The sequence below is a fragment of the Lampetra fluviatilis genome, unplaced genomic scaffold (genome assembly GCF_964198595.1).
Source record: "Lampetra fluviatilis unplaced genomic scaffold, kcLamFluv1.1 SCAFFOLD_327, whole genome shotgun sequence".
NCBI lineage: Eukaryota > Metazoa > Chordata > Hyperoartia > Petromyzontiformes > Petromyzontidae > Lampetra > Lampetra fluviatilis.
The window spans coordinates 33,869-47,500 of NW_027621131.1; the positions used below are offsets into that span (position 1 = coordinate 33,869).

General features: G+C 52.5%; 1 long non-coding RNA gene across 1 annotated transcript in view; it reads left to right on the forward strand.

Annotated features, from left to right (window-relative positions):
• The first annotated feature begins 702 nt into the window (after window positions 1–702).
• Window positions 703–13,632, forward strand: part of LOC144954827 (uncharacterized) — a 34,246-nt gene continuing 21,316 nt past the window's right edge. Inside the window, exon 1 of the long non-coding RNA XR_013641383.1 lies at window positions 703–1,231. This is a non-coding gene — a long non-coding RNA (uncharacterized LOC144954827). The remainder of the gene's footprint in view (window positions 1,232–13,632) is intronic.

Below are 13,632 nucleotides of genomic sequence, written 5' to 3' on the forward strand. Positions count from 1 at the left end.
GAGAGGGGGGGGGGCGGTGGACGGTTGGGGCTCTGATTGGCTGACTTGAAAGTGACGGGGCGGGGCTGTGGGCGGGGCGAGGGCAGTGTTGGGGGGTGGGGGTGGGGGCCGAGTCTATATAATGGAGACCTCCTCAGTCCCACGGCTCAGTCAGTCAGCCCAGGGCTGGCTGCAGTTGCCTTGCAGCTCCGCGCTCGCCGTTACATTCATTTTCGACGTTCGCTCTGCTCGGCTTGTCTAGCAGTACGCACAGGCTGATCAGATCGAACCAAAACCACCCCACCCATCCACCCCCGATTTGTTTGTTCTAAACTTTTATTTAAACAAAAAAAATCATCCAAAAACGCACGCAGCAGATTAAGTGGTCGTTTTTCTTTCTTTTGTTGTTATTTTTTAATTTTTATTCAGCGCCTGTTCCCGAACAATGAGACCGTCGTCAGCAAAGCTGTCCGTGGTGCTGGCGGTGTCGTTAGCGCTGGTGGTCACCCTCGCAACTCCGATGAGGCTGCCCAGTGGTGGTGATGATGGTGGTGATGGTGGTGATGATGGTGGTGATGGTGGTGGTGGAGATGATGGTGGAGATGCAGTGGTGGTGGGAACGAGAGCAGCAGCAGCATCAGCAGCAGCATCAGCAGCAGCAGCATCATCAGCAGCATCATCAGCAGTAGCAGCATCATCAGCAGCAGCAGCATCATCAGCAGTAGCATCATCATCATCAGCAGCAGCATCATCAGCAGCAGCAAGATTAGCAGCAGTAGCAGCAGCAGCAAGAGCATCATCAGCAGTAGCAGCATCAGCAGCATCATCATCACCACCATCACCACCATCACCACCATCACCACCATCACCACCATCACCACCATCATCATCAGCATCATCAGCAGTGGCATCACTGTCAGCACTGCTGAAATCCTCTCTGTCATCACTACTGTCATCAGCAGCATCAGCATCAGCAGCAGCATCATCATCAGCAGCATCCAAACCACCACCACCACCACCGCGTTCACTCTTATCCATCCTCGCACTGCGGTCTCGCACTGCTGATGCTGCTGCTGCTGATGCTGATGATGCTGCTGCTGCTGATGATGGTGGTGGTGGTGGGGCTGCTGATGCTGATGGCGAATCGCTCCGTGTCACGGATGTGTTCGTGGCGGTGAAGACTTCCCGCAAACTGCACGCGACACGGATGAAGCTCCTGATGGAGACCTGGATTGGGCTGGCCAGAGATCGTGTAAGTTGCTGACTCGCTCGCTCATTCAGTCACTCAGTCAGTCACTCAGTCAGTCAGTCAGTCAGTTATTTAGTCATTCACTCAGTCAGTCAGTCATTCAGTCACTCAGTCATGCACTCAGTCACTTAGTCAGTCACTCAGTCAGTCACTCACTCAGTCATTCACTCACTCAGTCACTCAGTCACTCACTCATTCAGTCACTCAGTCAGTCACTCATTCAGTCAGTCAGTTATTTAGTCATTCACTCAGTCAGTCAGTCATTCAGTCACTCAGTCATTCACTCAGTCACTTAGTCAGTCAGTCACTCAGTCAGTCACTCACTCAGTCATTCACTCACTCAGTCACTCAGTCACTCACTCATTCAGTCACTCAGTCAGTCACTCATTCAGTCAGTCAGTCAGTTATTTAGTCATTCACTCAGTCAGTCATTCAGTTAGTCAGTCAGTTATTTAGTCATTCAGTCAGTCAGTCACTCAGTCATTCACTCAGTTATTTAGTCATTCAGTCAGTTATTTAGTCATTCAGTCAGTCAGTCATTCAGTCAGTCAGTCAGTTATTTAGTCACTCAGTCAGTCAGTCATTCACTCGCTCATTCAGTCACTCAGTCAGTCACTCATTCAGTCAGTCAGTCAGTTATTTAGTCATTCAGTCAATCAGTTATTTAGTCATTCACTTAGTCAGTCAGTCATTCACTCATTCAGTCAGTCAGTCATTCACTCACTCAGTCAGTCAGTCAGTCACTCAGTCATTCAGTCACTCACTCATTCAGTCACTCAGTCATTCACTCGCTCGCTCAGTCACTCAGTCATTCACTCGCTCATTCAGTCAGTCAGTCAGTTATTTAGTCATTCAGTCAGTCAGTCAGTTATTTAGTCATTCACTTAGTCAGTCAGTCACTCACTCATTCAGTCACTCAGTCATTCACTCAGTCAGTCAGTCAGTCACTCACTCATTCAGTCACTCAGTCATTCACTCGCTCATTCAGTCAGTCAGTCACTCATTCAGTCAGTCAGTCAGTTATTTAGTCATTCACTCAGTCAGTCAGTCATTCACTCAGTCACTTAGTCAGTCAGTCACTCACTCATTCAGTCACTCAGTCATTCACTCACTCAGTCAGTCAGTCACTCAGTCATTCAGTCACTCAATCACTCAGTCAGTCACTCATTCACTCAGTCAGTCACTCAGTCATTCACTCACTCAGTCAGTCACTCAGTCACTCAATCACTCAGTCAGTCACTCATTCACTCAGTCAGTCACTCAGTCAGTCATTCACTTTGTCAGTCACTCAGTCATTCAGTCAGTCACTCAGTCAGTCACTCAGTCATTCAGTCAGTCAGTCACTAAGTCAGTCAGTCACTCAGTCAGTCAGTCATTCACTCAGTCAGTCACTCAGTCAGTCAGTCAGTCACTAAGTCAGTCACTCATTCACTCAGTCAGTCAGTCACTCAGTCAGTCATTCACTCAGTCAGTCACTCAGTCAGTCAGTCATTCACTCAGTCAGTCACTCAGTCAGTCAGTCAGTCAGTCACTAAGTCAGTCACTCATTCACTCAGTCAGTCAGTCACTCAGTCATTCAGTCACTCAGTCACTCAGTCAGTCACTCATTCACTCACTCAGTCACTCAGTCAGTCAGTCAGTCACTCAGTCAGTCACTCAGTCAGTTATTCAGTCACTCAGTCACTCACTCACTCACTCGCTCAGTCACTCAATTAGTCACTCAGTCACTCACTCAGTCACTCGCTCAGTCACTCACTCAACCACTCATTCATTCATTCACTCACTCACTCATTCATTCATTCACTCACTCACCCATTCACTCAACCACTCATTCATTCACTCACTCGTTCATTCATTCATTCACTCATTCACTCACTCATTCACTCACTCACCCATTCACTCAATCATTCACTCAACCACTCATTCATTCACTCATTCACTCACTCACCCATTCATTCAATCACCCACTCACTCACCTATTATGTGTGTATATAGTGTGTGTGTAACTGTGTATGTGGCGAGTGGTGGTGCAGTGGTTAGCGCACTGTGTGTGTGGGGAGTGGTGGTGCAGTGGTTAGCGCACTGTGTGTGTGGGGAGTGGTGGTGCAGTGGTTAGCGCACTGTGTGTGTGGGGAGTGGTGGTGCAGTGGTTAGCGCTCTGTGTGTGTGGGGAGTGGTGGTGCAGTGGTTAGCGCACTGTGTGTGTGGGGAGTGGTGGTGCAGTGGTTAGCGCACTGTGTGTGTGGGGAGTGGTGGTGCAGTGGTTAGCGCACTGTGTGTGTGGGGAGTGGTGGTGCAGTGGTTAGCGCACTGTGTGTGTGGGGAGTGGTGGTGCAGTGGTTAGCGCTCTGTGTGTGTGTGTGGAGAGCGGTGGTGCAGTGGTTAGCGCACTGTGTGTTTGGGGAGTGGTGGTGCAGTGGTTAGCACACTGTGTGTGTGGGGAGTGGTGGTGCAGTGGTTAGCGCACTGTGTGTGTGGTGTGTGTAGTACATAGACACTGCTGCTGCTACTTGCTAGCTAACAGCACTTGCCCCTGCATCCCTGCTGGAGGCTACCTGGGGGAGCTTTGTCTGTGGAGCGGTGGCGCTTTGATTGTGTAACATGAGCCGCGTGCCATCTGCTGCTGCAGTGAGCTCCGAGTTGGAGCTGTGAGAGAGACACTCACCTACACACAGACACACACACACCTACACACAGACACACACACAGACACACACACAGACACACACAGACACACACACACCTACACACAGACACACACACAGACACACACACAGACACACACAGACACACACACCTACACACAGACACACACACAGACACACACAGACACACACACCTACACACAGACACACACACAGACACACAGACACACACACCTACACACAGACACACACACAGACACACAGACACACACACCTACACACAGACACACACACAGACACACAGACACACACACCTACACACAGACACACACACAGACACACACACAGACACACACACAGACACACACACAGACACACACACAGACACACACACACACAGACACACACACACAGACACACACACAGACACACACACAGACACACACACAGACACACACACAGACACACACACACACAGACACACACACACAGACACACACACAGACACACACACAGACACACACACAGACACACACACAGACACACACACACCTACACACAGACACACACACAGACACACACAGACATACACACAGACACACACACAGACACACACACAGACACACACACACCTAAACACACCTACACACACACACCTACACACAGACACACACACAGACACACACAGACACAGACATACACACAGACATACACACACCTACACACACACACACACACACAGACACACACACAGACACACACACAGACACACACAGACACACACACACACACACACAGACACACACACAGACACACACAGACACAGACATACACACAGACATACACACACCTACACACAGACACACACACAGACACACACAGACACAGACATACACACAGACATACACACACCTACACACAGACACACACACAGACACACACAGACACACACACACCTACACACAGACACACACACAGACACACACACAGACACACACACAGACATACACACAGACATACACACACCTACACACAGACACACAGACACACACACAGACATACACACAGACATACACACACCTACACACAGACACACACACAGACACACACAGACACAGACACACACACAGACACACACACAGACACACACACACAGACACACACACAGACACACACACAGTGACACACACACACACAGACACACACACACAGACACACACACAGACACACACAGACACACACCTACACACAGACACACACACAGACACACACCTACACACACACCTACACACACACCTACAACCACACATACACACAGACACACCTACACACACAGACACACACACACCTACACACACCTACACACTTACACACACACACACACACCTACAGACACACACACACACACCTACACACACCTACACACTTACACACACCTACACACACACACACCTACACACAGACACACCTACACACACACACAGACACACACACCTACACACAGAGACACACACACAGACAGACACAGACACACACCTACACACACACAGACACACACCTACACACACACACAGACACACACACCTACACACAGAGAGACACACACACACCTACACACGCACACACACCTACACACCTACACACACACCTACACACACAGACACTCACCTACACACACCTACACACACACACCTACACACACACACACACATCTACACACACACAGACACACACACACACCTACACAGACACAGAGAGACACACACAGACACACACACACCTACACACACACAGACACACACACACTCACCTACACACACACCTACACACACACACCTACACACACTCACCTACACACACACCTACACACACTCACCTAAAAAGACACACCTACACACACACACAGACTCACCTACACACACGGACACTCACCTACACACACACAGACACTCACCTACACACATACACACACACACACAGACACTCACCTACACACACACACACACAGAGACACACACACCTACACACATACACACAGAGACACACACACCTACACACACACACACAGAGACACTCACCTACACACACACACACAGAGACACTCACCTACACACACACACAGACACTCACCTACACACACACACACAGACACTCACCTACACAGAGACACACACACCTACACACATACACACACAGACACTCACCTACACACACACACAGAGACACACACACATACACACACACAGACACTCACCTACACACACACACAGAGACACACACACCTACACACATACACACAGACAGACACTCACCTACACACACACATAGATACACACACACCTACACACATACACACACAGAGACTCACACACCTACACACACACAGAGCCACACACACCTACACACATACACACACAGACACTCACCTACACACACACACACAGAGAGACACACACACCTACACACACACACACACACAGAGACTCACACACACACACAGAGACTCACACACCTACACACACACACACACAGAGACTCACACACACACACAGAGACTCACACACCTACACACATACACACACACACACACAGAGACTCACACACACACACAGACACTCACCTACACACACACACAGAGACACACACACCTACACACATACACACACACACACACAGAGACTCACACACACACACAGAGACACACACACCTACACACATACACACACACAGACACTCACCTACACACACACACACAGAGACACACACACCTACACACATACACACACAGAGACTCACACACACACACAGAGACTCACACACCTACACACATACACACACACACACAGAGACTCACACACACACACAGACACTCACCTACACACACACACAGAGACACACACACCTACACACATACACACACACACACACAGAGACTCACACACACACACAGAGACACACACACCTACACACATACACACACACAGACACTCACCTACACACACACACAGAGACACACACACCTACACACACACACACACAGAGACTCACACACACACAGAGACTCACACACCTACACACACACACAGAGACTCACACACACACACAGACACTCACCTACACACACACACAGAGACACACACACCTACACACATACACACACACACACAGAGACTCACACACATACAGAGACACACACACCTACACACATACACACACACAGACACTCACCTACACAGACAAAGATCCCCCATATAGCCTTAACAGACTGTAGGGGCAAGTGCTGTTAGCGAGCACCTATGAAGGCTACCGGCACTGTGGCACACGAGGGGGTGGGGTGGCCAGCACCACGCCCGGCCGCCTTTGTCTCCCCAGTGGCGATGTTTACTACACACCACACCAGGTTACTCATTTGAGGCTGAGTCGACCTAGGGGAGGCCCAGGACCGGTTCAGACAATCGTCACTGGCTGTGTTGGCCGTGAGCGGGAATCGAACTCGGGTCGCCGGGTTCGTAGTGCAGCGCTAACCACTACACCCACCGCTCCCCACACACACCTACACACACACACACCTACACACACACACACCTACACACACACAGAGACTCACACACACACAGACACCTACACACACTCACCTACACACACACACAGAGACTCACACACACACAGACACCTACACACACACAGTGATACACACACAGAGACTCACACACACACAGACACCTACACACACACTCACCTACACACGCACACAGAGACTCACACACACACAGACACCTACACACACACTCACCTACACACACACACAGAGACTTACACACACACAGACACCTACACACACACAGACACCTACACACACACTCACCTACACACGCACACAGAGACTCACACACACACAGACACCTACACACACACTCACCTACACACACACACAGAGACTCACACACACACAGACACCTACACACACACTCACCTACACACACACACAGAGACTCACACACACACAGACACCTGCACACACACAGTGATACACACACAGAGACTCACACACACACAGACACCTACACACACACTCACCTACACACACACACAGAGACTTACACACACACAGACACCTACACACACACAGACACCTACACACACACTCACCTACACACGCACACAGAGACTCACACACACACAGACACCTACACACACACACACCTACACACACACAGAGACTCACACACACACAGACACCTACACACACACTCACCTACACACACACACAGAGACTCACACACACACAGACACCTACACACACACTCACCTACACACACACACAGAGACTCACACACACACAGACACCTGCACACACACAGTGATACACACACAGAGACTCACACACACACAGACACCTACACACACACTCACCTACACACACACACAGAGACTCACACACACACAGACACCTACACACACACAGTGATACACACACAGAGACTCACACACACACAGACACCTACACACACACTCACCTACACACACACACAGAGACTCACACACACACAGACACCTACACACACAGTGATACACACACAGAGACTCACACACACACAGACACCTACACACACACTCACCTACACACACACACAGAGACTCACACACACACAGACACCTACACACACACAATGATACACACACAGAGACTCACACACACACAGACACCTACACACACACTCACCTACACACACACAGAGACTCACACACACACAGACACCTACACACACACTCACCTACACACACACACAGACACCTACACACACACAGACACCTACACACACACAGTGATACACACACAGAGACTCACACACACACACTCACATACACACACACTCACCTACACACACACACAGAGACTCACACACACAGACACCTACACACACACAATGATACACACACAGAGACTCACACACACACAGACACCTACACACACACTCACCTACACACACACACAGAGACTCACACACACACAGACACCTACACACACACTCACCTATACACACACACACAGAGACTCACACACACACAGACACCTGCACACACACAGTGATACACACACAGAGACTCACACACACACAGACACCTACACACACACTCACCTACACACGCACACAGAGACTCACACACACACAGACACCTACACACACACACAGTGATACACACACAGAGACTCACACACACACAGACACCTACACACACACTCACCTACACACGCACACAGAGACTCACACACACACAGACACCTACACACACACACAGAGACTCACACACACACAGACACCTACACACACACTCACCTACACACACACACACACAGAGACTCACACACACACAGACACCTACACACACACTCACCTACACACGCACACAGAGACTCACACACACACAGACACCTACACACACACTCACCTACACACACACACAGAGACTCACACACACACAGACACCTACACACACACTCACCTACACACACACACAGAGACTCACACACACACAGACACCTACACACACAGTGATACACACACAGAGACTCACACACACACAGACACCTACACACACACTCACCTACACACGCACACAGAGACTCACACACACACAGACACCTACACACACACACAGTGATACACACACAGAGACTCACACACACACAGACACCTACACACACACTCACCTACACACGCACACAGAGACTCACACACACACAGACACCTACACACACACACAGAGACTCACACACACACAGACACCTACACACACACTCACCTATACACACACACAGAGACTCACACACACACAGACACCTACACACACACTCACCTACACACGCACACAGAGACTCACACACACACAGACACCTACACACACACTCACCTACACACACACACAGAGACTCACACACACACACTCACCTACACACACACACAGAGACTCACACACACACAGACACCTACACACACAGTGATACACACACAGAGACTCACACACACACAGACATCTACACACACACTCACCTACACACGCACACATAGACTCACACACACACAGACACCTACACACACACTCACCTACACACACACAGAGAGACTCACACACACACTCACATACACACACACTCACCTACACACACACACAGAGACTCACACACACAGACACTCACCTACAAACACACAGACTCACACACAGTGACACACAGACACTAGCCACGTCACACTGTGGGTGTCTCTGTGTGTCTCTATGTGTCTCTCTGTGTCTCTCTCTCTCTCTGTCTCTCTGTGTGTCTCTCTGTGTGTCTCTACGTGTCTCTGTGTCTCTCTCTTTGTCTCTCTGTGCCTGTTAATCCCATTAGCCGCGTGTCTCTCTCTCTGTGTCTCATCGAGATGGATGCCTTCCCGGCTGGTGGGAGCGATGTCAGCGTCGTTGTTCCTGGGGGTGACCCCCCCCCCTCTCCCCCTCCCTCCCCCCCTCCCTCCCTCCCCCCCCCTCTCCCTCCCCTCCCTCCCTCCCCCCCTCCCCCCCTCCCTCCCCCCCTCCCTCCCCCCCTCCCTCCCTCCCTCCCTCCCCTCTCCCCCCCTCCCTCCCCCCCTCCCTCCCCCCCTCCCTCCCTCCCTCCCTCCCCTCTCCCCCCCTCCCTCCCCCCCTCCCTCCCCCCCCTCCCTCCCTCCCCTCTCCCCCCCTCCCTCCCCCGCTCCCTCCCTCCCTCCCTCCCTCCCCCCCTCCCCCCTTCCCCCCCTCCCTCCCTCCCCCCCTCCCCCCCTCCCTCCCCCCCTCCCTCCCCCCCTCCCTCCCCTCCCTCCCTCCCTCCCCTCTCCCCCCCTCCCTCCCCCCCTCCCTCCTCCCTCCCTCCCTCCCTCTTTGTCGTGTGAATCAGGGGGGTAGGGGGGGCACGCAGAGAGAAAGGGGGGGGGGCGGTGTGTTTTGTGTGTTTCTGCGTGATTCTGTGAGTTAGCCAGCCTCTCTGTTTAACCAAGCGACGAACATCTGCCGATGTGAGCCCCACCCGCCCACCACCACCACCACCACATCTCTCTCTATCTCATTGTTAATGTATCTATCTGTCATGGGTGGGTGGGTGGGTGAGTGGGTGAGTGGGTGGGTGGGTGAGTGGGTGGGTGAGTGGGTGAGTGAGTGGGTGGGTGGGTGAGTGAGTGAGTGGGTGGGTGGGTGGGTGAGTGGGGGGGTGAGTGAGTGAGTGAGTGGGTGGGTGAGTGGGTGGGTGGGTGGGTGAGTGAGTGGGTGGGTGAGTGAATGAATGAATGAGTGAGTGGGTGGGTGGGTGGGTGAGTGAGTGAGTGAGTGGGTGGGTGAGTGGGTGGGTGAGTGGGTGGGTGGGTGAGTGAATGAGTGAGTGGGTGGGTGAGTGAGTGAGTGAGTGGGTGGGTGAGTGGGTGAGTGGGTGGGTGGGTGAGTGAATGAATGAATGGGTGAGTGAGTGAGTGAGTGGGTGAGTGAGTGGGTGAGTGGGTGGGTGGGTGGGGTGAGTGAGTGAGTGAGTGGGTGAGTGAGTGAGTGAGTGGGTGGGTGAGTGGGGAGTGGGTGGGTGGGTGAGTGAATGAATGAATGGGTGAGTGAGTGAGTGAGTGGGTGAGTGAGTGGGTGAGTGGGTGGGTGGGTGGGTGAGTGAGTGAGTGAGTGGGTGAGTGAGTGAGTGAGTGGGTGAGTGAGTGAGTGAATGAGTGAGTGAGTGGGTGAGTGAGTGAGTGGGTGAGTGGGTGAGTGGGTGAGTGAGTGAGTGAATGAGTGAGTGAGTGGGGTGAGTGGGTGAGTGGGTGGGTGGGTGAGTGAATGAGTGAGTGAGTGGGGTGAGTGAGTGAGTGAGTGGGTGAGTGAGTGAGTGAATGAGTGAGTGAGTGGGTGAGTGAGTGAGTGGGTGAGTGGGTGAGTGGGTGGGTGGGTGAGTGAATGAGTGAGTGAGTGGGTGAGTGGGTGAGTGGGTGGGTGGGTGAGTGAGTGAGTGAATGAGTGAGTGGGTGGGTGAGTGAGTGAGTGGGTGAGTGGGTGAGTGGGTGAGTGAGTGGGTGAGTGGGTGGGTGGGTGGGTGGGTGGGTGAGTGAGTGAGTGGGTGAGTGGGTGAGTGGGTGAGTGAGTGGGTGAGTGGGTGGGTGGGTGGGTGGGTGGGTGAGTGAGTGGGTGAGTGAGTGGGTGAGTGGATGAGTGAGTGGGTGGGTGAGTGAGTGAGTGGGTGAGTGAGTGGGTGAGTGGGTGGGTGGGTGGGTGGGTGGGTGAGTGAGTGAGTGAGTGAGTGAGTGGGTGAGTGAGTGGGTGAGTGAGTGAGTGGGTGAGTGGGTGAGTGAGTGAGTGAATGAGTGAGTGAGTGAATGAGTGAGTGAGTGGGTGAGTGAGTGAGTGGGTGAGTGAGTGAGTGAGTGGGTGAGTGAGTGGGTGAGTGGGTGGGTGGGTGGGTGGGTGAGTGAGTGAGTGAGTGAGTGGGTGAGTGAGTGGGTGAGTGGGTGAGTGAGTGAGTGGGTGAGTGAGTGAGTGGGTGAGTGGGTGAGTGGGTGAGTGAGTGAGTGAGTGAATGAGTGAGTGAGTGGGTGAGTGAGTGAGTGGGTGGGTGGGTGAGTGAATGAGTGAGTGAGTGGGTGAGTGGGTGAGTGGGTGAGTGAATGAGTGAGTGAGTGGGTGAGTGGGTGGGTGGGTGAGTGAATGAATGAATGGGTGAGTGAGTGGGTGAGTGGGTGGGTGGGTGGGTGAGTGAGTGAGTGAGTGGGTGAGTGAGTGAGTGAGTGGGTGAGTGAGTGAGTGAGTGAATGAGTGAGTGAGTGGGTGAGTGAGTGAGTGGGTGAGTGGGTGAGTGGGTGAGTGAGTGAGTGAGTGGGTGAGTGAGTGAGTGGGTGAGTGGGTGAGTGGGTGAGTGAGTGAGTGAGTGGGTGAGTGGGTGAGTGAGTGAATGAGTGAGTGAGTGGGTGAGTGAGTGAGTGAGTGAATGAGTGAGTGGGTGAGTGAGTGAGTGAGTGGGTGGGTGGGTGGGTGAGTGAGTGAGTGAGTGGGTGAGTGAGTGAGTGAGTGGGGTGAGTGAGTGAGTGGGTGAGTGGGTGAGTGAGTGAGTGGGTGAGTGAGTGAGTGAGTGAGTGGGTGAGTGAGTGAGTGAGTGGGTGAGTGAGTGAGTGGGTGAGTGAGTGAGTGAGTGAGTGGGTGAGTGAGTGAGTGAGTGGGTGAGTGAGTGAGTGAGTGAGTGGGTGAGTGGGTGAGTGAGTGAGTGGGTGGGTGGGTGAGTGAGTGAGTGGGTGGGTGGGTGAGTGAGTGAGTGGGTGAGTGGGTGAGTGGGTGGGTGGGTGAGTGAGTGAGTGGGTGGGTGGGTGAGTGAGTGAGTGGGTGAGTGAGTGAGTGAGTGGGTGAGTGAGTGAGTGAGTGGGTGAGTGAGTGAGTGAGTGAGTGAGTGGGTGAGTGGGTGAGTGAGTGAGTGGGTGAGTGGGTGAGTGGGTGGGTGGGTGAGTGAGTGAGTGGGTGGGTGGGTGAGTGAGTGAGTGGGTGAGTGAGTGAGTGAGTGGGTGAGTGAGTGAGTGGGTGAGTGAGTGAGTGAGTGGGTGAGTGAGTGAGTGAGTGGGTGAGTGGGTGAGTGAGTGAGTGGGTGGGTGGGTGAGTGAGTGAGTGAGTGGGTGGGTGGGTGAGTGAGTGAGTGAGTGGGTGAGTGAGTGAGTGAGTGGGTGAGTGAGTGGGTGAGTGGGTGAGTGTGTGAGTGGGTGAGTGGGTGGGTGAGTGGGTGAGTGTGTGAGTGGG